The sequence below is a fragment of the Schistocerca americana genome, chromosome 10 (assembly GCF_021461395.2).
Source record: "Schistocerca americana isolate TAMUIC-IGC-003095 chromosome 10, iqSchAmer2.1, whole genome shotgun sequence".
Lineage (NCBI taxonomy): Eukaryota > Metazoa > Arthropoda > Insecta > Orthoptera > Acrididae > Schistocerca > Schistocerca americana.
Window position 1 is genome coordinate 136,978,932 of NC_060128.1, and position 25,882 is coordinate 137,004,813.

At 44.8% G+C, this 25,882-nt stretch overlaps 1 non-coding gene across 1 annotated transcript; it reads left to right on the plus strand.

The window, feature by feature from the left end:
• Window positions 1–12,200: 12,200 nt before the first annotated feature.
• On the plus strand, window positions 12,201–12,275 carry Trnap-cgg. The gene has a single exon. It is a non-coding gene; the product is annotated as a tRNA-Pro (tRNA).
• Window positions 12,276–25,882: the final 13,607 nt, after the last annotated feature.

A 25,882-nucleotide genomic window follows, 5' to 3' on the forward strand; every position in this document is an offset into this window, starting at 1 on the left:
TGACACTGATCACTATTTAATCTGCAGTGAAATTGGTATTGTGAGGCCGAAAGTGCAGCAGGTCAGGTCCATATGTAGGAGGATGAGAGTGGAGAAACTTCAGGATAAGGAAATCAGGCACAAGTACATAACAGTGATCTCAGAAAGGTACCAGTTTGTTGAATGTAGTCAATTACAGTCATTGGAAAAGGAATGGACAAGGTACAGGGGCACAATACTAGAAGTGGCTAAAGAATGTCTTGGAACAGTAGTGTGTAAAAGTAGGGTGAAGCAAACAACTTGGTGGAATGGCACAGTCAAGGCAGCCTGTAAAAGGAAAAAGATGGCGTATCAAAAATGGCTACATACTAGAACTCAGGTAGACAGAGAAAATTATGTTGAAGAAAGAAACAAATTGCAGCATCCAAGAAGAAATCTTGGGAAGACTTTGGAAACAGGTTGGAGACTTTGGGTCAAGCTGCTGGAAAACCATTCTGGAGTGTAATTAGCAGTCTTCGAAAGGGAGGTAAGCAGGAAATGACACGTATTTGGACAGGTCAGGAAAACTGCTTGTGAATCCTGTTGATGCCTTGGGCAGATGGAGGAAATATTTTGAAGAGTTGCTCAATGTAGGTGAAAATACGATCAGTAATGTTTCAGATTTCGATGTACAATGGGATAGGAATGATGGAAATAGGATCACATTTGAGGAAGTGGAGAAAATGGTCAATATATTGCAGTGAAATAAAGCGGCCGGGGTGGATGAAATTAAGTCGGAACTCATCAAATACAGTGGAATGTCAGGTCTTAAATGGCTACACAGGATAATTGAAATGGCGTGGGAGTCAGGACAGGTTCCATCAGACTGGACGAAAGCAGTAATCACACCAATCTTTAAACATGGAAATAGAAAAGACTGTAACAACTACAGAGGTATCTCTTTAATCAGCGTTGTGGGTAAAATCTTCTCAGGTATTGTTGAAAGGAAAGTGCGAGTATTAGTTGAGGACAAATTGGATGAAAATCAGTGTGGGTTTAGGCCTCTTTGAGGTTGTCAGGACCAGATCTTTAGCTTACGACAAGTAATGGAGAAGTGTTATGAGTGGAACAGGGAATTGTACCTATGCTTTATAGATCTAGAAAAGGCAATGACCGGGTTCCTCGGAGGAAGTTACTGTCTGTTCTACGAGATTATGGAATAGGAGGCAAACTTTTGAAAGCAATTAAAGGTCTTTACATAGATAGTCAGGCAGCAGTTACAGTTGACGGTAAATTGAGTTCATGGTTCAGAGTAGTTTCAGGGATAATACAAGGCTGCAACCTCTCTCCATTGTTGTTCATATTTTTTATGGATCATATCTTGAAAACAATAAACTGGCTGGGTGAGATTAAGACATGAGAACACAAAATAAGCAGTCTCGCATATGCAGATCACTTAGTTGTGATGGCAGATTCGATTGAAAGTTTGCAAAGTAGTATTTCAGAGCTAGATCAGAAATGTAAGGACTATGGTATGAAGATTAGCATCTCCAAAACGAAAGCAATGTCAGTGGGAAAGAGATATAAACGGATTGAGTGTCAAATAGGAGGAACAAAGAACAGGTGGACGGTTTCAAGTACTTAGGATGCATATTCTCACAGGATGGCAACATAGTGAAAGAACTGGAAGCGAGGTGTAGCAAAACTAATGCAGTGAGCGCTCAGCTACGATCTACTCTCTTCTGCAAGAAGGAAGTCAGTACCAAGACTAAGTTATCTGTGCACCGTTCAATCTTTCGACCAACTTTGTTGTATGGGAGCGAAAGCTGGGTGGGTTCAGGTTACCTTATCAACAAGGTTGAGGTTACGGATATGAAAGTAGCTAGGATGATTGCAGGTACTAGAAGATGGGAACAATGGCAGGAGGGTGTCCACAATGAGGAAATCAAAGAAAAACTGGGAATGAACTCTATAGATGTAGCATTCAGGGCGAACAGGCTTAGATGGTGGGGTCATGTTACACGCATGGGAGAAGCAAGGTTACCCAAGAGACTCATGGGTTCAGCAGTAGAGGGTAGGAGGAGTCGGGGTAGACCAAGGAGAAGGTACCTGGATTCGGTTAAGAATGATTTTGAAGTAATAGGCTTAACATCAGAAGAGACATCAATATTAGCACTGAATAGGGGATCATTGAGGAATTTTATAAGGGGGACTATGCTCCAGACTGAACGCTGAAAGACATAATCAGTCTTAAATGATGATGATGAAACATATCCTTTATTAGACCTTAAGTTAATTTTGCAGTTGCTAAGCTTTGTATACTGTTTTTGCTTGAAATTTTCAGTCCATTACCAACGGCACTGGCTGATTATAATTATTTAGTAGCAACTGCTGAATACTTAGATTATTCGACTTTTGTGATTTGATTGGCCTGTATTTGTAACTAATCGATTGTCACTTACACTTCTGCTGTTTAATATTTTAAGTTAATCTGGCTCACTGTGGAGGATACTTGTCGTTTGGCCTTATTTGGTTGTCCATGATCTCTAATTCCTCGTGAAGAATAACTTGTGCTGCAAATATTTAAAATTATAATTTTTTGTTGTCATCTCCTTATTTATGTATTACCTCAATGACCGTGTTCAACAAACCGTTCTCAAAACATGCGTAATTTGTGGTCGTAGTACTTTTTCACTCGCCAACTAGCTCGTAAGAGGGGAAAAGTAATACAGCATAAGACTAATACGAGGGTTATCCCAAAATTAAGGTCTCCTATTTTTTTATAAGTAAATAGACCTGTTTATTTCTACACTGGTTTATATCTGTTTACAGCTTGAACATTTAGCTGTTTTTCGACATAATCACCATTTCTATCGACGCATTTTTGTAGACGCTGTGGCAGTTTTTGTATGCCCGTGTGATACCAGCTCGCCGCCATGCTGTTCAGAAAGTTATAAACCTTTCTTTCACCTCGTCGTCGGAGCTGAATTGCTGGAACAACAATTAATGCTGACAGGTACTGTGAGACACTGAAAAAACTCAAACGGGCAATTCAGAACCGGAGAAGAGGAATGTTGAGCAAGGGCGTACACATTCTCCATGACAACCCTCGCCCACACATCGCTCGGCAAACGTTGCTCTCCTGCAACAGTTTCAGCGGAACATAATCACCCACCCACCCTACAGTCCTGACTTGGCGCCCAGTGACTATCACCTGTTCCCTAGGTCAAAAGAACATGTGGCAGGAAAGCGTTTCAGCTCCGACGACGAGGTGAAATAAATGGATCATAACATCCTGAACAGCATGGCGGCGAGCTGGTATGACATGGGCAAACAAAAACTGCCACAGTGTCTACAAAAATGCATCGACAGAAATTGTGATTATGTCGAAAAATAGCTAAATGCTAAACCTGTAAACTGATGTAAACCATTGGAGAAATAAACAGGTCTATGTACTTATAAAAACATAGGAGACCTTACTTTTGGGATTTCCCTCGTAGGTGGCTTTGAGAGATGAAGTTGTGAAGGCAGCAGAGCATCAAATAGGTAAAAAGGCAAGGCTTTGTAGACGTTCTTGCATGTCACAGTACATTTTGAATTTAATCGATGAAACGAGAAAATATACAATGGCAGCAAGTTTAAAGTGGTTAGAGGACAGAAGCACCTCTACAGAAGCAAGTGTAACTAGAGGAAAGGAAAATCAAAGAGACCTTTGGAGAAAACATAAGCAGTTGCAGATGGAAAGCCAGTCCTAAGCAAAGAAGTGGAAGATGAAAGATGGAAGGAAAATACGCAAGCGCAATGCAAGGGAAAATGAACTTGAAACAATAATAAAAAAATGGAAGAAGATGTAGATGAAGATGATATGGGAGGTATGATTATGCGAGAAGAATATGACGAAGCAGCGAAAGACCTAAGGTGAAGCAAGGCTTCGGGAGTAGACAACACTCCGTAAGAACAAGTGGCAGCTTTGGTACAACCAGCCAAGACAAAACTCTTCCATCTGATGTGCAAGATGTAAGAGACATGTCAGACTTGAAGAAAAAAGCAATAATTGCAAAAATCAAATGGCTCTGAGCACTATGGGACTTAACTTCTGAGGTCAGCAGTCCCCTAGAACTTAGAACTACTTAAACCTAACTAACCTAAGCACATCACACACTTCCATGCCCGAAGCAGGATTCGAACCTGCGACCGTAGCGGTCGCGCGGTTCCAGACTGTAGCGCCTAGAACCGCTCGGCCAACCCCGGCCGGCCAGTAATTGCAATTGCAAAGAAAGCAGGTGCTGACAGGAGTGAATATTGTCAGACTATCAGTGTAATAAGTCGCGGTTACGCAATACTGACACGAATTGTTTACAGACTTATAAAAAAATGGTAGAAGCCAACCACTGGGAAGATCATTTTGAGTTCGGGAATAATTTAGGAACACGAGAGCAGATGCTGACTGTATGAATTATAAGATAGGTTGAAGAAGGGCAAACCTATGTTTATAGGACTTTTAGAGTTAGAGAACACTTTTGACAAAATTGCCTGGAAATCATCTTGCTCATATTGAGCACCAAAGCTGACGATGGCAACGGTTAATAGAAAACACCTCAGATGTGTTATCAGTCATTTGTTGTGTTAGTACAGGACCGGCCATTGTGGCCGAGCGGTTCTAGGCCATTCAGTCCGGAACCGCGTTGCTGCTACGGTCGCAGGTTCGAATCCTGCCTCGGGCATGGATGTGTGTGCTGCCCTTATGTTAGTTAGGTTTAAGTATTTCTAAATCTAGGGGACTGATGACCTCAAAAAAATTGCTCTGAGCACTATGGGACTTAACTGCTACGGTCATCAGTCCCCTAGAACTTAGAACTACTTAAAGCTAACTAACCTAAGGACAGCACACAACACCCAGCCATCACGAGGCAGAGAAAATCCCTGACCCCGCCGGGAATCGAACCCGGGAACCCGGGCGTGGGAAGCGAGAACGCTACCACACGACCACGAGATGCGGGCACTGATGACCCCAGATGTCCCTTAGTTCTCAGAGCCATTTAAAACATTTGTTAGTACAGGTTTCGTTCTTTGAACATATTCAGGTTGCTGGGTTGTTCTAAAGTCAAGATAGGCGCCAACACGAAAAAGTTCAACGAACGGAACCAGTCGTAACTCAATATACCTTTGATAACACAACTGAGATATTTCTTACTAATCATTGATTTTGGCTGTAATATACTCTTTGAAATTGTAAAGGCAATAGGGGTTAAACACAGGTAGTGAAAGGTTATTTACAAGTTGTACAGAAAAAAGACGCCAGTTTCATGAGTCGATGGGCATGAAAGGCAAGCTGTGGTTGACAAGGTTGTGAGGCAGGATTGCAGGATAGCACCGATGGTGCTCAGTCTGTAAACTGAAAGAGCAATAAAGGAAATGAAAGAAAAAATTGGAGAAGGAATTAAAGTCCAGGAAGAAGAAATGAAAAATTTATGGTTGCAGGTGACATTGTAATTCTCTCTGACAGCAAAGGATTTGAAAGAGCTGGTAAAAAAAAAAAAAAAAATGTCGTTTGACGAGGGCTTCCCGACGGGTAGCCGTTCGCCGGGTGCAAATCTTTTGATTTGACGCCACCTCGGCGACTCGCGCCTCGATGGGGATGAAATGCTGATGATTAGGACAACACAACACCCAGTCCCTGAGCGGAGAAAATCTCCGGCCCAGCCGGGAATCGAACCCGGGCCCTTAGGATTGACAGTATGTCGCGCTGACCACATTTTTTTTTTAATCTCATTTTGTTCGCTCTTGTTCGTCGCATCTGCTGGGGCGGACGTCGTAAGACATCCTTTTAAGTTAGTTGTTGATCGATTAACTCAGTTTTTTTTATTACAGAGGGCAGCTAACCCTCTGACCGAACACGCTGAGCTACCGTGCCGCCTTCCACTCAGCTACCGGGGGCGGACGAAAGAGCTGGTGAAAGGAGGATATAAAATCAACAGCAGTAAAAGCAACAAAAAGGTGGTGGAATGTAGTCGAATTTACTCAGATGATGCAGAGATAATTAAATTAGGAAATAAGACGCTAAAAGTAGTAGATGATGGCAGAAGTAGGGAGGATATGAAATATGGACTGGCAAAGCCAAGAAAAGTGTGTCTGAAGAAGAGGAAATTGTTAACATAGTATATACACTGAAGAGCCAAAGAAACTGGTACACCTGCCTAATATCGTGTAGGGTCCCAAGAAGCACACAGAAGTGCCGCAACACGACGCGGCATGGACTCGACTAATGTCTGAAGTAGTGCTGGAGGGAACTGACACTATGAACCCCGCGGGGCTGTACATAAAGCCATAAGGGTAAGAGGGGGTGGAGATCTCTTCTGAACAGCACGTTCATCTACATCTACATTGATACTCCGCAAGCCACCCAACGGTGTGTGGCGGAGGGTACTTTACGTGCCACTGTCATTACCTCCCTTTCCTGTTCCAGTCGCGTATGGTTCGCGGGAAGAACGACTGTCTGAAAGCCTCCGTGCGCGCTCTAATCTCACTAATTTTACATTCGTGATCTCCTCGGGAAGTATAAGTAGGGGGAAGCAATATATTCGATACCTCATCCAGAAACGCACCCTCTCGAAACCTGGCGAGCAAGCTACACCGCGATGCAGAGCGCCTCTCTTGCAGAGTCTGCCACTTGAGTTTATTAAACATCTCCGTAACGCTATCACGGTTACCAAATAACCCAGTGACGAAACGCGCCGCTCTTCTTTGGATCTTCTCTATCTCCTCCGTCAACCCGACCTGGCATCCCGGATATGCTCAATAATGCTCATGTCTGGGGAGTTCGGTGGCCAGCGGAAGTGTTAAAACTCAGAAGAGTGTTGCTGGAGTCACTCTGTAGCAATTCTGGACGTGTGGGGTGTCCCATTGTCCTGCTGGAATTGGCCAAGTTAGTCGGAATGCACAATGGACATGAATGGATGCAGGTGACCATACAGGATTCTTACGTACGTATCACCTGTCAGAGTCATATGCAGACGCCCCACAGCATTACAGAGCGTCCACCAGCCTGAACAGTCCTCTGCTGACATGCAGGATCCACAGATTGATGAGGTTGTCTCCATACCGGTACACGTCCTTACGCTCGATACAATCTGAATGGAGACTCGTCCGACCAGGCAACATGTTTCCAGTCATCAAGCGTGCACTGTAATTGTTAACGGGCCCAGAGGAGGTGTAAAGCTATGTTTCATGCAGTCACCAAGGGTATACCAGTGGGTCTTCGGCTTCGAAAGCAAATTGATGATGTTTCGTTGAATGGTTCGCACTCTGACAGTTGTTGATGGCCCAGTACTGAAACCTACAGCAAGTTGTGGTAGGGTTGCACTTCTTTCACGTTCAGCGATTCTCTTCAGTCGTCGTTGGTCCCGTTCTTGCAGGGTCTTTCCCCGGCCGCAGCGATGTCGGAGATTTGACGTTTTACCGGATTCCTGATATTCACGGTACACCCGTGAAACAGTCGTACGGGAAAATTCCCACTTCATCGCTACCTCGGAGATGCTGTGTCCAATCGCGCATGCGCCGACTATAACACCACATTCAAACTCACTTAAATCTTGATAACCTACCAATGTAGCAGCAGTGACCGATCTAACAACTGCGCCAGACACTTGTTGTCTTACATAAGCGTTACCGACTGCAGCGCCGCAATCTGCCTGTTTATATATCTCTGGCCGGCCACTGTGGCCGAGCGGTTCTAGCCGCTTCAGTCCGGAATCGCGCTGCTGCTCCGGTCGCAGGTTCGAATCCTGCCTCGGGCATGGCTGTGTGTGATATCCTTAGGTTAGCTAGGCTGAAGTAGTTCTAGGCGACTGATGACCTCAGTCCCATAGTGCTTAGAGCCATTTGACCATATGAACATATCTCTGTATTTGAATACACATCCCTATACCAGTTTCTTTGGCGCTGCAGTGTAAAATATAGACTTAAAATTGCAATAAAAGTATGTCTGAATAAGAGAAAATTGTTGAGATCGTAAGAGGAAGACTTTTCTGAAGGAATCCGTCTCCATTGCAACGTTCTACAGAAATTAAGTATGAATTATAATCAATTCAGACTGGAAGAGAATAGAAGCTTTTGAAATGTGGTGATGCAGAAGGTGGGTTGATCTCGTAGCCAATTAGGAGGTAATAGATTTCGGGAGAATTAAATTTGTTGTATATCTTGACGAAAAGAAGAGGTCGGTTGTGGGGCATAAAGGAATCGCCCGTGGAGGGAAGTGTAGATGCTAAAAATTGTAGGTGGGTACCAAGAGATGAATACATTAAGCAAATTCAGAGGGGTGTTGGTTGCTGTAGGTATTAGGAGTGCAAGAAGCTTGCACAGGACAGGGTAGCATAGAGAGCTGCATATAGACTAGTCTGCGGACTGCAGACCATAAGAACAAATTAATATACACTCCTGGAAATTGAAATAAGAACACCGTGAATTCATTGACCCAGGAAGGGGAAACTTTATTGACACATTCCTGGGGTCAGATATATCACATGATCACACTGACAGAACCACAGGCACATAGACACAGGCAACAGAGCATGCACAATGTCGGCACTAGTACAGTGTATATCCACCTTTCGCAGCAATGCAGCCTGCTATTCTCCCATGGAGACGATCGTAGAGATGCTGGATGTAGTCCTGTGGAACGGCTTGCCATGCCATTTCCACCTGGCGCCTCAGTTGGACCAGCGTTCGTGCTGGACGTGCAGACCGCGTGAGACGACGCTTCATCCAGTCCCAAACATGCTCAATGGGGGACAGATCCGGAGATCTTGCTGGCCAGGGTAGTTGACGTACACCTTCTAGAGCACGTTGGGTGGCACGGGATACATGCGGACGTGCATTGTCCTGTTGGAACAGCAAGTTCCCTTGCCGGTCTAGGGATGGTAGAACGATGGGTTCGATGACGGTTTGGATGTACCGTGCACTATTCAGTGTCCCCTCGACGATCACCAGTGGTGTACGGCCAGTGTAGGAGATCGCTCCCCACACCATGATGCCGGGTGTTGGCCCTGTGTGCCTCGGTCGTATGCAGTCCTGATTGTGGCGCTCACCTGCACGGCGCCAAACACGCATACGACCATCATTGGCACCAAGGCAGAAGCGACTCTCATAGCTGAAGACGACACGTCTCCATTCGTCCCTCCATTCACGCCTGTCGCGACACCACTGGAGGCGGGCTGCAAGATGTTGGGGCGTGAGCGGAAGACGGCCTAACGGTGTGCGGGACCGTAGCCCAGCTTCATGGAGACGGTTGCGAATGGTCCTCGCCGATACCCCAGGAGCAACAGTGTCCCTAATTTGATGGGAAGTGGCGGTGCGGTCCCCTACGGCACTGCGTAGGATCCTACGGTCTTGGCGTGCATCCGTGCGTCGCTGCGGTCCGGTCCCAGGTCGACGGGCACGTGCACCTTCCGCCGACCACTGGCGACAACATCGATGTACTGTGGAGACCTCACGCCCCACGTGTTGAGCAATTCGGCGGTACGTCCACCCGGCCTCCCGCATGCCCACTATACACCCTCGCTCAAAGTCCGTCAACTGCACATACGGTTCACGTCCACGCTGTCGCGGCATGCTACCAGTGTTAAAGACTGCGATGGAGCTCCGTATGCCACGGCAAACTGGCTGACACTGACGGCGGCGGTGCACAAATGCTGCGCAGCTAGCGCCATTCGACGTCCTACACCGCGGTTCCTGGTGTGTCCGCTGTGCCGTGCGTGTGATCATTGCTTGTAGAGCTCTCTCGCAGTGTCCGGAGCAAGTATGGTGGGTCTGACACACCGGTGTCAATGTGTTCTTTTTTCCATTTCCAGGAGTGTAATATATTTATACCTACAGCTGCTGACGGGCGTTGATATACTTGTATATTATCGAGGACAGGTGAAAATGTGCCCCGACCGGGACTCGAACCCGGAATTTCCTGCTTACACGGCAGACGCTCTATCCATCTGAGCCACCCAGGGCACAGAGGACAGTGCGACTGCAGGGACCATCTCGCGCACACCTCCCGTGAGAACCACATTCTCACCTTATATGTCGACGCACTACATTCGTAGTGTCCCTACCCAAAACACTCATTTCTCGTGGGATACATTCTTACCAAGTCCCGTCAGAGTTGGGGTAGTATGTGTGCGTCCGCACAGAAGAAGGTCATGGCTGGTATTGCCAGAACTGTATGCTTATAACAGACACCATATCCATATAACAACAACTTAATAGCTGCACGGGGGGGTTCGTATAGCTAGCTACACGAGCTACATTCACGTTCGGACTCGGAGGGCAAGCAGCACCGCCCCTGAGAGTAGAGCGGAGACGCACACCCATAGTAGGGAGTAGGGAGTAGCCGCATTCCGCGAGCGCCGCGGCGCGTGTCTGAGGCCGGAGACCGCGAATAGCGCCGGTGGGGAGGCGGGGGCGCCGGCAGAGGAGCCGGCCGATCAATCACCGGGGCGGCGCGGCACACATTAGCCGCATGCCTGGCGCCCAATGCCACTGTCTGCACGCCGCCCACGCTGATGGATGGCGCCACGGCCGCCTGTCGATAGCGGCCCGATCTGGGCGCGAACCCGGCACCACGGGTCTCCCGCCCCGAGCCACGCGTGTACCGTCCACTCCTGTCGTGAAAGTTGTCTGTCACACACGCAACTATATATATCTAGAATGAGATTTTCACTCTGCAGCGGAGTGTGCGCTGATATGAAACTTCCTGGCAGATTAAAACTGTGTGCCCGACCGAGACTCGAACTCGGGACCTTTGCCTTTCGCGGGCAAGTGCTCTTCCAACTGAGCTACTGAAGCACGACTCACGCCCGGTATTCACAGCTTTAATTCTGCCAGTACCTCGTCTCCTACCTTCCAAACTTTACAGAAGCTCTCCTGCGGACCTTGCAATATTATTAAGGTAAATACATTGTTTGTTCTCAATCAAAATCTTTCATTTGCTAACTATGATCAGTAGTTAGTGCCTTCAGTAGTTAGAATCTTTTATTTAGCTGGCCGTATGGCGCTCGCTGTATTGCAGGAGTTCGAATAACGAAGATTTTTGTGAGATAAGTGATTCATGAAAGGTGTACTTTATTGTTAGTCAGAGCCATTCTTTTGTAGGGATTATTAAAAGTCATATTGCGTTGCGCTAAAATATTGTGTGTCAGTTCAGAATAAGTAAAGAGAAAACTGTCTGAGTACATTGAGCTTTACTCAGCTGTTACTGTATCAAATAACGTAGAGTTTTTCCAGCACTGCCATTCTTAATTTTCAAAGGGGACGTTTCAGCTTCCATTATCAACATCAACATCACAATTGCCTCTCTGTTACTTTATCGTACCTAAGGCCAAACTGACAGTTATCTAGCCCTTCCTCAATTTTCTTAATACCAGTAAATTAGTAGGTTCTATAGCTTATGATTTTATGTTGTAACACTCCTCCATGTTCATAATGTTAAATTTTTAAAATTTGCTAACGACAATTACTAATCTCAAATGGTTCAAATGGCTCTAAGCACTATGGGACTTAACATCTGAGGTCATCAGTCCATTGACTTAGAACTACCTAAAAACTAACCTAAGGACACGACACACATCCTTGCCCGAGGCAGGATTCGAACCTGCGACTTTAGTAGGAGCGCGGTTCTGGACTGAAGGGCCTAGAACCGCTCGGCAACAGCGGCCGGGTTCTAATCTCAATGTAAATAACATAGTAACAGCTCACTGCATAATTTACTTTCAGCCAATTTGGTATCAGTTACAGTGCAATTTTACTTGCTCTAATCACACTGTATTTACTTTACTTAGTTAATTTCACCAAGGGATGGCCAAGAATTCGGCTCGTGGGCCGCGCCTTGTCGCGAAGGCTCTGGCTCTCACGCTTTCTCCCCACCGCTACGCCACGCAGTCTGAGCGTGAAGAGGGATAAACTGCAAACGCGCCGCTTTTAAATGGAAATACACTCGCACTGCATACGACTTGATTTTATATCTCATATTTCTCAACAACACAGATAATAAATAAAACAAATTTTCCGTTTTATTTAATTACTTTTTTGGCGCGCTGAAGATATATAATTTTGAAAGTTCCTGGCAGATTAAAACTGTGTGCCGGACCGAGACTCGAACTCGGGACCTTTGCTTCGCAGTAGAACTTCTGTAAAGTTTGGAAGGTAGGAGACGGGGTACTGCCAGAAGTAAAGCTGTGAGGACGGGGCGTGAGTCGTGCTTGGGTAGCTCAGTTGGTAGAGCACTTGCCCGCGGAAGGCAAAGGTCCCGAGTTCGAGTCTCGGTCCGGCACACAGTTTTAATCTGCCAGGAAGTTTCATATCAGCGCACACTCCGCTGCAGAGTGAAAATCTCATTCTGGATATATAATTTTTATCGGGCACAAAGCAATGTGGACGTCCTGGACAGTGTTAACGTTAAAGGGATTTGTCTTTAAAACGGGACTTATATATCGCAGATCAGTCAGTTACATCTGCACACGTACAGGGGCGCTTTCAATTAAGCAGCGAACGGTCTCGGAACCAGATGTAAGATTGGCAACGCCCTCGAAACGTGTAGAAAACTAAACTTGTAATTCCTTCAAGGCTGTAATGAATTCTTCAAATCTCGCGTTTTCTTTCATGCCAGTGAGTTTAAGGAGCTGGGCTGTGTTTGTCAGAACCGCGATCTTCTCTTTAAATGAATCCCCAACAAAAGAGAAAGAAGCTGTTTGACTTCTTTCAGTGTCCTACTCTGGGCAGTATGCAGTCAAGTCCACTTAAAATGCGAGGTCGGCAGTCCGTTCCGAAGGTTGAAATTTTCGTTCTTACTCATTTTTAGCCGGCCCCTGTGGCCGTGCGGTTCTAGGGGCTTCAGTCTGGAACCGCGTCACCGCTACGGTCGCAGGTTCGAATCCTGCCTCGGGCATGGGTGTTGTGTGACGTCCTTAGGTTAGTTAGGTTTAAGTAGTTCGAAGTTCCAGGGGACTGATGACGACAGATGTTGAGTCCCATAGTACTCAGAGCCACTTTTGAACACTCATTTTTCCTTCATAAATTCAACAATAGCGAGCTATAAGTCGAAAAATAGTTCCAGTCGCTCCTCTTGACTTGACCAACGTACTTTGCAGTGATATATGAGGTCACCATACTCTTCGTTCAGTTCCATCGAAAATTGTAGCAACTGATAGCGGAATAATGCGTGCGTCTTCATAAATTTTACTGCTCGTGTCATCAGTTTCTTCATGTGTTCCATGCCAAATTTAGCACAAAGTGCATTCTGATGTAGAGAAAAATGAATCCCGTGTGTCGATCCTTTCTAAATTTTCTCTCTTTCATTGCCAACTCAATCTTTATATTCTTTCGAATGGTACTGTAATGTCGTTTCATAGCAAACTATTACTACCTTTTAGTATTTGTAATACGTACTGAGAATTCTGCGATCATGATAGAAGCTGGAGAAATGGATTAAAATTTGCGACATGGCCAGAACTTGAACCCAGCTCTTCTGCATACAAGACAGATATGCTAACCATTAGACCAACTTTTTTCGCCCAGATACTATGGAAGGAATGGACTGGTGAGGACTCAGGGGGCAGAATGGGCAACGATAAAAACCCGAGGCAAAGTGGGAGACACAGGAATAAACAGAAGTCGAAGGCTTTGTTACTGTTTACTTATTTTTATTTTTATTTTTTTGTAATTTTGACTATTACTATGAAATTATGTAGAACAGACATCATCCACATTGGAAAAAAAACAAAAACCGGTTAAAAGAAAAGGAAAATAAATAAAATTCGCGCATCTACAGGGAGCTCTCCTATCTGAGGAGGCCTGGGTTAGAATCGATCAATTAAAACTATGTTCTGGACCAAGACTCGAACTTGGAAACTTCGACTGTCAAAAAAATGGTTCAAGTGGCTTTGAGCACAATGGGACTTAACATCTGAGGTCATCAGTCCCCTAGAACTTAGAACTACTTAAACCTAACTAACCTAAGAATATCACACACATCCATGCCCGAGGCAGGATTCGAACCTGCGACCGTAGCAACAAGTGTTCCACTAACCACATTCAGCAGCATGGACTACCCAGGCCGAACGTCCTCCCTAATATTTAAATTTCAGTTCGTGATTTGAGCCTATTTTCCCCTTCTTAAATGGTCAGTATTGCTAATGCTCTCCGGTACTGGAGAGTACGTAGTAGGGAAATCAAATGGTTCAAATGGCTCTGAGCACTATGGGTCTCAACTGCTGAGGTCATTAGTCCCCTAGAACTTAGAACTAGTTAAACCTAAATAACCTAAGGACATCACAAATATCCATGCCCGAGGCAGGATTCGAACCTGCGACCGTAGCGGTCTTGCGGTTCCAGACTGCAGCGCCTTTAACCGCACGGCCACTTCGGCCGGCTTAGGGAAATCCTGCCTGTACCTCCGGTGTAGGTGTCCTTATAGATCTGATGTAATTAAATTTTCCTTGAGGCCTGTTAGTCTCAACTTTATCTACAATAATGACAGAAGCTGAATAAATCAATTAAAATTTGTGCTATAACTGGAACATAAACCGAGGTCTCCTGCTAACACAAACTTCGTGCCTTCGGCCTGTTGAAATTTGCGTTAGAGACGGCATTGGACTAGGGTAGTCGATATGCAGCGGTGCTATCCATCCTGCGACGGTGGTGTAATGACTAGCATGTTTGCCTAGTAAGCAGTAGACGAGGGTTCAAGTCCTAAACCTTCCACAAATTTAAATTCTTTTCTTCAGCTTATGTCATTATTGTAGATAAAGCTGAGACGCATATCTCTGAAGAAAAATTTATTTACATACTAAGAATTCTCGGCAACGGCCTTGCCGCAGTGGATACACCGGTTCCCGTGAGATCAATCACCTAAGTTAAGGGCTGTCGGGTGTGGTCAGCACTTGGATGGGTGACCATCCAGGCCGCCATGCACTGTTGCCATTTTTCGGGGTGCACTCAGCCTCGTGATGCCATTTGAGGAGTTACTCGACCGAATAGTAGCGGCGTCGGACAAGAATACCATCTTACGAGCGGGAGAGCGGTGTGCTGACCCCACGCCCCTCCTATCGGCATCCTCCACCGAGGATGACACGGCGGTCGGATGGTCCCGGAAGGCCACTCGTGGCCTGAAGACGGAGTGCGGAGAGCACTGAGAATTCTCATTCCTGTCTCCCATAAGTCCCACTCATTTTCAAAGACTTCCGAAAATACATTGATAGACTGACTTTTTTTGCGCAAACAGCCACTGGAACTACGGACGTCTCCCATATCGCCAAGAAACAGCCAAGGCTAAAAAGTGCTGACACCACGATTGTGCCGAATTTAAGAGGGTTGTGACGACCGGCATTTCCCGCACCACCATACTAGATGAAATGTCTCACTGTACCGAGTACTTCCGAGGATGACCGAGCAAAGCCGAGGGACAGGTCGGTTCTCGGCCCGCCCGCGGCACTGACAGTCTGCGTGTGTGTAGTTTGGGACGCCGTGGCCTGCCGTGATTTAATCGATCGTGTACTATAGGCAACTGGGTTTAATGTTTCGCGTTGTCGGCGCAACCCTTCAGCACGTTGTCTATAGCGCCCTCCGAGACTGCTGGTCAGTCGGTTCAACTCTCGCGGCTGGTACGCGACGCTGCGCCAACACGACAGGTCGGCAGTGTGACGTGGTCTGCATACTGATATTGCGGGGCAGCCTTCACAAGCCTTTCCATCAACTAACGAAGCGTAACGGGGTTCTCACCACAGCACCGGTAATCAGTAAGTCCAGTTATGTATGTTTATGCTGGTTATGGTATTAATCATTATCTAACAAGGAGAGGGCCCCCAGCGGTGTTATCAGCTTTTGAAACTATCTATACGGTGACGTAGGTTAAGACCCCATGTATCACACACTGCAGCTGTTTGCCCTGGTGGGTCTTTGTCAGCAAGTAATTGACGAAAAAATTTCGGAATTGTGTGTGACACGGGACAGCGTTAAAAAGGTCCCTGCAAATAGTGCGGTCGTGCCGTGTAATAAAACAGAAAACTGCCTCGCGTGCAGGAGGTTGTCGGTTCGAATCTCGTCGGACTCTGAATTTTTTAAAATAATATTTATCAAAATTAGTTTGTCAATCTATTTTACACAATTAATCGATGTAAATGAAATTTTTTGATTACATTGTCGCATAATTTCAATCACAATATCAACTTTTTCATTTGCTCTCCTTTTTTTCCTATCACTCTTTCTCACTTGAACTCTTTGTACATTGTTTTTAATTAATTTTATGTATTAATTTCGATTTAATATCTTTTATCTGTCTGGTTTTTCTTCCACATTATTGCGGTAATTATATCTATTTCTCATTTTGCTTGAATTTCTTTGTTTTAAACGTTTATATGACGATTACTGTGCAAAAAGAACTGCACATTTGGTAACAAATATAATTTTTTCGTACAATTCCACAACTATAAATAGATTATATATATAGTTAAGGCTCACCGGCCATTCGACCATCTTCTGTGCAGATGCACATGCAGTGCCCGAAAACTCTTACGGGAATTGGCAGTTCAAAATGGTTCAAATGCCTCTGAGCACTATGGGACTTAACTTCTGAGGTCATCAGTCCCCTAGAACTTAGAACTACTTAAACCTAACTAACCTAAGGACATCACACACACCCATGCCCGAGGCAGGATTCGAACCTGCGACCGTAGCGGTCGCGCGATTCCAGACTGTAGCGCCAACAACCGCTCGGCCACCCCGGACGGTTTTTTAATTTTTTTTTACACTTAGTTTTTTTATTACAGAGGACAGCTAACCCTCTGACCGAACACGCTGAGCTACCGTGCCGGCAATTGGCAGTAAAGCCGCAAGTAATAAGTATAATGGGCAGGGGCACTATGAATATAGTGCGGGACAATAACTTGCGAATGTGGATCTCGCTTGAGACGTGCCAGAGATAAGTCCCTGCAGTCGCACTATCCTCTGTGTCCTCGGTGTCACAGATGTTGCCGCTACGGTAGCTCAGCATGTTCGGTCAGAGGGCCGATTGTCCTCTTTAATAAAAAAACTGAGTGAGGGAATCAACGATCAACTTGAACAGATGTCATGTGACGTCCGCCCAGACCAGACGAAACGAACAATAAAAAAGAAAGATGGACAGAGCGTCTGCCATGTAAGCAGGAGATCCCGGGTTCGAATCCCGGTCAGCTGTCCCCATTGACTTATATCAACGCCTGTATGCAGCTAAGGGTGTTCATTTCATTGTAATTTCATTATAAATAATTTCGCCTTTCCTTTTTTAAGTGACAGATCAGAATTATTAAGTAATTGAATATTACAATATTTATTTTATTTATTTATCGTGTCGAAGACACCACTTTTACAAAATCAATAAGATTACAATAAGTAGAGAACATAAAGCAATACAGTAAATGGTAGTGGGAGACGTGAAGATTAATTAAAGTAAAATACAAAAACACAGAAAACAATGTTCATTTAAAAGAGCTGGTATTATTGTGTCTGGGATTACGATCCTTATATCCCATGCGAAGCCCAGTACGTTGCCGCTTGTACGGCGTTGTCATCTGATGTTAGTAGGTGCAATGTTCGTACAGTTTCCTGCAGTAAAATTTGTTTTCTTTATTTATAGACACAATCACATGTTTACGACACAGTCATAACCGGTTTCGGCCATATAATGACCATCTTCAGATGCTAAAATTGGCATACACTGAACACAGGTTCATGAGTTGTCAACGCATAAACCTGTGTTCATTGTATGCCGCCTTTAGCACCGTTGTATAGCCGAAACAGGTTATGACTGTATAGTAAACATGTGATTGTGTCTATAAAGAAAAAAAAATTACAAAAGAATCAATCACGCACTCCAAAGACAAAATTGTTTTTCCCAAGTTACCTGCAGACTAGTAGGTGTTACGGGTCTTGCAGCTCTCCATATTCTCAGAGCTCGTCTGTACTGATAGTCCCATTTCTTAAGGTGTACTTTGCATCGTGGTACACCCGGTCTCGGCCGGCCGGAGTGGCCCAGCGGTTCTAGGCGTTACAGTCTGGAGCCGGGCGACCGCTAAGGTCGCAGGTTCGAATCCTGCCTCGGGCATGGATGTATGTGATGTCCTCAGGTTAGTTAGATTTAAGTAGTTCTAAGTTCTAGGGGACTGATGACGACAGCAGTTAAGTCCCATAGTGCTCAGAGCCATTTGAACCATTTGAACACCCGGTCTCAATCTAGTCAAGACTTTCCAGATATTGTGGAATTTCGAAGCCGGCTGTAGGTTCTTCCCTGGAACTATTCCCTGGTCTTCCTGGTTCCGAGTTTCGCCACATTTCTTCTCGTCGTGTTTTAGGCGCTAAAGGGATTGAATCAGTTATCTGTAGAAAATTCTTCCTAGAATTAAGTTTTTAGGTTGGGTGTAGTGTCTAAACTTTGGATGTCTTAGATATGTTTCTTGTTTGTTTCTCGACGCGTTGTCTTAGGTGCCTTGCCACGGTTCGCGCGCCTTTCCCCGTCGGAGGTTAGAGTCCTCCCTAGGGCATAGGTGTGTGTGTCGTCCATAGCATAAATTAGTTTAAGTTAGATTAAGTAGTGAATAAGCCTAGGAACCGATGACCTCAGCACTTTGGTCTCATAGAAGTTAGACTAAGTAGTGTGTAACCCTAGGGACCGATGATATCAGCAGTTTGGTCCCATAGCAACTTACCACAAATTTCCAAATATGTTTCTCGATTTCTGCAGCTGTTCTCCTTCTGATGTCTGGAGGGGCTATGCCCATAAGTTGATAAAGCTGGTTTGTGGGAGTTGGGCGGAGGCAGCCTGTTATGGTGCGTGCTGTCTCATTCAGAGCTATACTTACATGTTTTGCATGGGTGGACTTTTGCCACAGAGGTACTGAGTACTGCGGAGCGGAGAAACATAACGCTAGAGCTGACGTACGGAGAACTGTGGGTTGTGCTCCCCGTCTACCATTTTTAAGCTTGCGGATGATGTGCCTGGCACACTCTTTCACATTTGTGTTCGAACAGCGATCCTTGAAGGTGAGAGCGCGGTCGAGTTCAACTCAAAGTATTGTGGTGTGTCGCAGTGACAGACGCGCTTTGCCCTCCATGTTATGTTGAGTTCTCTCCTTGCCTCTCTACTGCGCAGGTGAAAATCGCAGACCTGGATTTTTGCTGGGTTTGTCTTGAGATGGTTGCCGTCATAGTAATCAGCTAGATTTTCAAGCACTGTTGTCACTTTGTTTTCCACCTCTTCAAATGTTTTGCCTTGAGTATCATCTACATTTACATCTACATTTATGCTCAGCAAGCCACCCAACGGTGTGTGGCGGAGGGCACTTTACGTGCCACTGTCATTACCTCCCTTTCCTGTTCCAGCCGCGTATGGTTCGCGGGAAGAACGACTGCCGGAAAGCCTCCGTGCGCGCTCGAATCTCTCTAATTTTACATTCGTGATCTCCTTGGGAGGTATAAGTAGTGGGAAGCAATATATTCGATACCTCATCCAGAAAAGTACCCTCTCGAAACTTGGACAGCAAGCTACACCGCGATGCAGAGCGCCTCTCTTGCAGAGTCTGCCACTTGAGTTTGCTAAACATCTCCGTAACGCTATCACGCTTACCAAATAACCCTGTGACGAAACGCGCCGCTCTTGTTTGGATCTTTTCTGTCTCCTCCATCAACCCGACCTGGTACGGATCCCACACTGATGAGCAATATTCAAGTATAGGTCGATCGAGTGTTTCGTAAGCCACCTCCTTTGTTGATGGACTACATTTTCTAAGGACTCTCCCAATGAATCTCAACCTGGTACCCGCCTTACCAACAATTAATCTGCGAAGATGGAGCGAGCATCTGTACTAATCGGCTACTCATTGGAGCAGATGTTGTACATCACTGAGATTCGGATGCTACCTCGTAGTAGCCCATATGATATAATAGATAAATACAATTAAATTCATAGTCACAAAAATTCCCACTGAAAAAATGATAAAGAAAAATGAAACAAACTGCAAATTTCAGATAGTGATTAAAATGTGGTGAAGGAATAGAAACAATAAAAATTATCTTTAAACAAATTAATCGAATAAAAATAATGATCGAAGTAATGTCGTTAAAGATTTGAAAATACGAGATTCGAACCCACAACCTTCTGCATGTGAAATTGGTACCCTATCCATTACATCACACAATAAGACTGCGAAATGCAACTTCTGTAACGCTATTAAAACGCAAAATTTCGAATTTTTTTCGTCAGTTGCTTGAAAACGAGGGCCCACAACCTACAGGTAGTTTCAAAACGTCGGTCGCACAGCAGGCACCTCTCCTTGTAAGTCGCGGATAGCACATTAACCGTTACAGTTACAATCCTACGGTAGATGTTTTACTATAGGACCACTCACGTTACTTGTATGAAACATTTACATGTTACAACAGTAATGCTCTTCATTCCACAGGGCATCATCACGTTTGATATTCGACGGTATTGGATTGAAGTTTAGTTTAATTAATTTTCACCTGAATAAGCGGTACGTCTGTAGCTGAACGTAGTTTAATTTTATCACATCTATAGGGATTCTTGCCGGTACGACACACACCAAAGGTTGTCAAGCACGTTTTGATTATCGCAAGTGATGAGTATATCACGGGACGGCGTCGACCGTTACACCTTGTCAATCGTAAACTACGATAGCTAAATGTAACAGCAGTGTAATTAAGTCCGCAACACACTAGTAAACATCGTGAATCACCTACAACTTGTGCCGCAAATATTGCGGAAATGAAAAGTGCTCTTGGTGTGTAGTTTTCACAGAATGGAGCGCTAGTCAAGGTCTCGTATTTGTTAGCCAATCCACAGATTGTAGGGCCGTGTGGCTAGGGCCTCCCGTCGGGTAGAACGTTCCCCTGGTGCAAGTCTTACGAGTTGACGCCACTTCGGCGACTTGCGTGTCGATGGGGACGAAATGATGATGATTAGGACAACACAACACCCAGTCCCTGAGCGGAGAAAATCTCCGACCCAGCCGGGAATCGCACCCGGGCCGTTAGGTATGACATTCCGTCGTGTTGACCTCTCAGCTACCAAGGGCGGACATAGATTGTAGTAATACTTAGAAAGTGTGTTTTTTGTGGAAACATACTTCTGTAGGCTAAACAATACCTATTGACATAAACAAATCAAAAGAAGGGTAAATTAGAATGCCAGAATGTGTTTGTCGCAGGATTCTAGACCGAGTCGCTTACGATATATCGTATTTCAAAGAGTTCCCACACCGACACTTGAATAATAGCTATAGGAGCACGCGCTAAATAACGAGACAAGTGCATTCGGACCAGCAAAGAGACAATTGACCATGACGTATTGTGTTAAACATGACCACCGGCAGCGGCAGTACATGCTTACAGTGTCTTTCGAAACGACTTCTGCACACGTGCTGGCATTCCAGCGGTGATGTCCGAGCAGACTGCAGTAATACGTGGTTGCATACCGTCGGGTGTAGTTGGTATGTCCTTGCAGACAGCGTCTTTCAGCCTTCTCCACTGAAAAGTCTTCAGGCATCAAATTCAGGGAACGGGCTGGCTAATGCACGGGTTCTCTGTGTCCAATCCAACGATTTGAAAACAAAACATACTGTAGTACTTTGGCTGGACAGCCATCATGTCGGCACAACAGGTTCCTCCTAGTCTGCAGAAGAACGTCATGTGGGATTACAGAAGCGTACGATTCCACTCGTCTGCTTTGACCCAAGACGTCATCAGTCGGGCGGCAATGGCCGATCTCAGTGTTTGCAATATAGCGCCTATGACGTCGCTACATACGGCAATAAGCACGAAAATACGTATAAATAAGACAATAACATCTCCCTCCAAAAATACAATCAAACTAAAGGGACAACTGTGCGAAATTGGGGGTTTTAGGGAGGGGACTAGCTAAATATAACAATAAAAGCAACACACCATGATCCCAAAACAGACAAGATGATGAACAAAAATAAACCAAAATTACAGCATTCAGCTCCACCCACACAAGACGATTAACAAAAAAAAAAATGCAGCATTCAGCTCCACAAACAAAATCCACAGGAATCGGACACCACAAACAGCAAACCAATAACACCTAACGAAATCGCCAAACACATCAACAAAAAAATTAATAGATAACGCACTGAAAAATCTTCCAATCCTTACGTCCCAAACCACAAACACTGCCAAAGATACACAAACCCAACACCAAACCTCAAATGAACCCGATACGACACATACCAACACAGGGCACCATTAAACACAACAAGACGACATCTACAAACACAACCAACTCCTAATGTCTGCGCCGTAATGACGTCACGCACCACAACTCCCTTACGTCATGGGTCAAAGCAGCCTGATGGAATCGGACGCCTCCGTTCACTCAAACGGGCCTAGAAGCTGTGCTTCATTATCCCACACCGCACGTTTACGAGGTTTCGCCTGACGAAACCAACGTGGATTGCCAGCAGACCAATAGTGCACGTTTCGGCAGTTTATGTGGGCATGATTAATAAATTTAGCGTCATCACTGAACAACAAACATGATACATCTGGAGTATCCTCTCTTAATGCCCATGTATGAAGTGTTGAGATCTACTGACAAGGGATTTCAGATCTATTCCGTATTTCTGGATTTTTGGAAAGCTTTTGACACTGTACCACACAAGCGGCTCGTAGTGAAATTGCGTGCTTATGGAGACAATCTGAGCAGCCCTCTTCTGTTGTTTGCAGTCATCAGAAGATCAAAACAAACTGCAAAACGATTTAGAAAAGATATCTGAATGGTGCGAAAAGTGGCAGTTGACCCTAAATAACGAAAAGTGTGAGGTCATCCACAGGAGTGCTAAAAGGTACTCGTTAAACTTCGGTTGCACGATAAATCAGTCTAATCTAAAAGCCGTAAATTCAATTAAAGGCCTAGGTATTACAATTACGAACAACTTAAATTGGAAGGAACACTTAGATAATGTTGTGGGGAAGGCTAACCAAAGACTGTGTTTTATTGGCAGGACACTTAGAAAATGTAACAGACCTACTAAGGAGACTGCCTACACTACGCTTGTCCGTCCTCTTTTAGAATACTGGTGCGCGGTGTGAGATCCTTGCCAGACACGACTTACGGAGTACATCGAAAAAGTTCAAAGAAAGGCTGCACGTTTTGTATTATCGCGAAATATGGGAGAGAGTGTCACAGAAATGATACAGGATTTAGAATGGAAATCATTAAAAGAAAGGCGTTTTTCGTTGCGACAGAATCTTCTCACGAAATTCCGATCACCAACTTTCTCCTTTGAATGCGAAAATATTTTGTTGACGCCGGCCTACATAGGGAGGGACGACCACCAAGATAAAATAAGGGAAATTAGAGCTCGTACGGAAAGATATAGGTGTTCATTCTTTCCACGAGCTATACGAGATTGGAATAATAGAGAGTTGTGAGGGTGGTTCGATGAACCCTCTGTCAGGCACTTGAGTATCCATGCAGATGCAGATGCAGATGTAGATGTAGATGCAGATGTAGAAGATAGGCGATTCTCATAATCGTTTCCACTCAGCTCTTGAAGAGAGATGTGATAGGGATGGAACCTATGTCAGTGGAGAATGCGTGGGGCACTTCCCTGACTCATACCATGTCTCTCACGGGAGCTGACGGGCGGATCAACTGCAACAGCAGTAAGAGCGTTAATGTGCTCCTCTTCCGTCGTCACTTGTTCCCTTCTGCTACGCTGTCAAGGCGTTACACTGCCACTTTCATGTAACAGGTTGAAATGGTTGGTAAATAACTATCGGGTTGATTGATGTGTATTGGGGTATCTTGCCGCATTCTTGCTGTACTCTCCATACACCACGGGCGCACCCAAGTTCCGGTGTGGGAGGTTTTCAGAATACGATATCTCTTAGACGACTCGCACTAGAAACCTACAACAAAGCATACGGACATTCCAATTTACCCTACTTACAGTCTGTTTGTACAGAAACCAGATGGCAGTTATAAGAGTCGAGGGACATCAAAGGGAAGCAGTGGTTGGGAAGGGAGTAAGACAGGGTTGTAGCCTCTCCCCGATGTTGTTCAATCTGTATATTGAGCAAGCAGTAAAGGAAACAAAAGAAAAATTCGGAGTAGGTATTAAAATTCATGGAGAAGAAATAAAAACTTTGAGGTTCGCCGATGACATTGTAATTCTGTCAGAGACAGCAAAGGACTTGGAAGAGCAGTTGAATGGAATGGACAGTGTCTTGAAAGGAGGATATAAGATGAACATCAACAAAAGCAAAACAAGGATAAAGGAATGTAGTCTAATTAAGTCGGGTGATGCTGAGGGAATTAGATTAGGAAATGAGGCACTTAAAGTAGTAAAGGAGTTTTGCTATTTGGGGAGCAAAATAACTGATGATGGTCGAAGTAGAGAGGATATAAAATGTAGGCTGGCAATGGCAAGGAAAGCGTTTCTGAAGAAGAGAAATTTGTTAACGTCGAGTATAGATTTAAGTGTCAGGAAGTCGTTTCTGAAAGTATTTGTATGGAGTGTAGCCATGTATGGAAGTGAAACATGGACGATAAGTAGTTTGGACAAGAAGAGAATAGAAGCTTTCGAAATGTGGTGCTACAGAAGAATGCTGAAGATTAGATGGGTAGATCACATAACTAATGAGGAAGTATTGAATAGGATTGGGGAGAAGAGAAGTTTGTGGCACAACTTGACCAGAAGAAGGGATCGGTTGGTAGGACATGTTCTGAGACATCAAGGGATCACCAATTTAGTATTTGAGGGCAGCGTGGAGGGTAAAAATCGTAGAGGGAGACCAAGAGATGAATACACTAAGCAGATTCAGAAGGATGTAGGTTGCAGTAGGTACTGGGAGATGAAAAAGCTTGCACAGGATAGAGTAGCATGGAGAGCTGCATCAAACCAGTCTCAGGACTGAAGACCACAACAACAACAACAGTCTGTTAATGTCGACAGGCATTGTTCCATTTAAAAAGGTGTATGTTTGCACAATAAAATACACTTTATTATTACAATCAATGTATTGACTAACAGCAGCCGGCCGAGGTGGCCGAGCGGTTCTAGGCCCTTCAGTCCGGAACGGGGCGACTGCTACGGTCGCAGGTTCGAATCCTGCCTCGGGAATGGATGTGTGTGTTGTCCTTAGGTTAGTTAGGTTTAAGTAGTTCCAAGTTCTAGGGGTTGATGACCTCAGATATTAAGTCCCATAGTACTCAGAACCATTTGAACCTCATTTTAATAACAGTACGTCAGTGGCACTTACAATTTACGCAGTATTTGAGGTGCTAGTTTTAAGGGATTCACCTTGTATATTGAAAATGATAAGCAGCATTAGCCCCTCGTCAGAAGCTCACTATACATCCTATTGATTGCACAAGGTATATTCGCATTTGATACTCCACGGTATTGCCTTTTAAGGTTAGTTTATCTAATTTCCACGTGAATACGCCGTGCGTTTGCAGCTCAACGTAATTTAAATATTATCCCTTCTGTAGGGATTCCTCACAGGTACGACACACACGAAACGTGGTCACGCAAGTTTTAATTTTTGCAAGTACTGAGGATATTGCGGGTCGGCGTCGACTTGCTAGTCAATGTGTGGAAGCAATAGGCCGTGAGTGGGCAATGGGATTTACCAATGCAGAAAAGCCGACAGGCTCATGGTGCTTCAACATTGAGCAGATTGGTACTCTGGCTAATCCAGTTCCAAGCTTGTATTACGTTTCATAAATTGTTCAATCCACAAATACTTCATTCCGACTATGTAATTAATTTTTCGTTTTAATAGTAGTACTAGCAATTTTTATACACAAATGCTGCAGAAGAAACAATTAAAAATGTTCCGAAACAGATAGTGCGAGTCTCGGACG